The following is a 2,574-nucleotide window of genomic DNA, read 5'->3' as shown; positions in this document are numbered from 1 at the left end:
ATTCTATGATCTACATTGTGTATCCTTTACACAATAATATAACAGTATAAATAACAATGACCTGTTTTATAAACAAAGAATAAATAATATATAACAAAAACTAAAACTAAAACTAAATGGTAACTGCCTTGTCTCAGATAAAAACTCTCCAAAATTATGATTTAACAGTCCAATATACAATTATTTATAGCAACGACCTATACATATTATACATATATATTAACAACCCTGAGAGTCCTTCTGGTCCCCCCCCCCCCCCCCCACCCCTGGGCTGCTGCTGCTGCCTTCTTCTTTTCCATTCCCTCTATCTTTCTGTGAGGTATTCGACGAACGGTTGCCACCGCCTGGTGAACCCTTGAGCCGATCCCCTTAGGACGAACTTAATCCGTTCCAGCTTTATAAACCCTGCCATGTCATTTATCCAGGTCTCCACCCCCGGGGGCTTGGCTTCCTTCCACATCAACAGTATCCTGCGCCGAGCTACTAGGGACGCAAAGGCCAAAACATCGGCCTCTCTCGCCTCCTGCACTCCCGGCTCTTGTGCAACCCCAAATATAGCCAACTCCCAGCTTGGTTCGACCTGGACCCCCACTACTTTCGAAAGCACCTTTGTCACCCCCACCCAGAACCCCTGTAGTGCCGGACATGACCAGAACATGTGGGTGTGATTCGCTGGGCTTCTCGAGCATCTCGCACACCTATCCTCTACCCCCAAAAATTTACTGAGCCGTGCTCCAGTCATATGCGTCCTGTGTAACGCCTTAAATTGAATCAGCCTTAGCCTGGCACACGAGGACGATGAGTTTACCCTACTTAGGGCATCCGCCCACAGCCCCTCCTCAATCTCCTCCCCCAGCTCTTCTTCCCATTTCCCTTTCAGCTCATCTACCATAATCTCCCCCTCGCCCCTCATTTCCCTATATATATCTGACACCTTACCGTCCCCCACCCATGTCTTTGAGATCACTCTGTCCTGCACCTCATGCATCGGGAGCTGCGGGAATTCCCTCACCTGTTGCCTCACAAAAGCCCTCAGTTGCATATACCGGAATGCATTCCCTTGGGGCAACCCATATTTCTCGGCCAGCGCTCCCAGACTTGCGAACTTCCCATCCACAAACAGATCTTTCAGTTGCGTTACTCCTGCTCTTTGCCATATTCCAAATCCCCCATCCATTCTCCCCGGGGCAAACCTATGGTTATTTCTTATCGGGGACCCCACCAAGGCTCCCGTCTTTCCCCTATGCCGTCTCCACTGTCCCCAAATTTTCAAAGTCGCCACCACCACCGGGCTTGTGGTGTATTTCTTCGGTGAGAACGGCAATGGGGCCGTCACCATAGCTTGTAGGCTAGTCCCCCTACAGGACGCCCTCTCCAATCTCTTCCACGCCGCTCCCTCCTCTTCTCCCATCCACTTACTCACCATTGAGATATTGGCGGCCCAGTAGTACTCACTTAGGCTCGGTAGTGCCAGCCCCCCCCTATCCCTACTACGCTGTAAGAATCCCTTCCTCACTCTCGGGGTCTTCCCGGCCCACACAAAACTCATGATACTCTTTTCGATCCTTTTGAAAAAAGCCTTCGTGATCACCACCGGGAGGCACTGAAACACAAAGAGGAATCTCGGGAGGACTACCATTTTAACCGCCTGCACCCTCCCTGCCAGTGACAGGGATACCATGTCCCATCTCTTGAAGTCCTCCTCCATTTGTGCCACCAATCGCGTTAAATTTAACCTATGCAATGTACCCCAATTCTTGGCTATCTGGATCCCCAAGTAACGAAAGTCCCTTGTTACCTTCCTCAGCGGAAAGTCCTCTATTTCTCTGCTCTGCTCCCCTGGATGCACCACAAACAACTCACTTTTCCCCATGTTCAGTTTATATCCTGAGAATTCTCCAAACTCCCGAAGTGTCCGCATTATCTCTGGCATCCCCTCCGCCGGGTCCGCTACATATAACAACAAATCATCCGCATACAGAGATACCCGGTGTTCTTCTCCTCCTCTAAGTACTCCCCTCCACTTCTTGGAACCCCTCAATGCTATTGCCAGGGGCTCAATCGCCAGTGCAAATAATGGGGACAGAGGGCATCCCTGCCTTGTCCCTCTATGGAGCCGAAAGTATGCACGGTAGCACAAGTGGATAGCACTGTGGCTTCACAGCGCCAGGGTCCCAGGTTCGATTCCCCGCTGGGTCACTGTCTGTGTGGAGTCTGCACGTTCTCCCCGTGTCTGCGTGGGTTTCCTCCGGGTGCTCCGGTTTCCTCCCACAGTCCAAAGACGTGCAGGTTAGGTGGATTGGCCATGATAAATTGCCCTTAGTGACCAAAACGGTTAGGAGGGGTTACGGGAATAGGGGGAAGTGAGGGCTTAAGTGGGTCGGTGCAGACTCGATGGGCCGAATGGCTTCCTTCTGCACTGTATGTTCTATGTTCTATGTTCTATGTTCTATATGCAGATCCCCATCCATTCGTGACCACACTCGCCACTGGGGCCCTATACAACAGCTGCACCCATCCAACATACTCATCTCCAAAACCAAATCTCCTCAGCACCTCCCACAAATAGTCCCA

The sequence above is a fragment of the Scyliorhinus torazame genome, chromosome 2, assembly GCF_047496885.1.
Source record: "Scyliorhinus torazame isolate Kashiwa2021f chromosome 2, sScyTor2.1, whole genome shotgun sequence".
Taxonomy (NCBI): domain Eukaryota; kingdom Metazoa; phylum Chordata; class Chondrichthyes; order Carcharhiniformes; family Scyliorhinidae; genus Scyliorhinus; species Scyliorhinus torazame.
The sequence above is the reverse complement of the archived record's forward strand: the minus strand, read 5'-3'. Positions refer to the sequence as shown.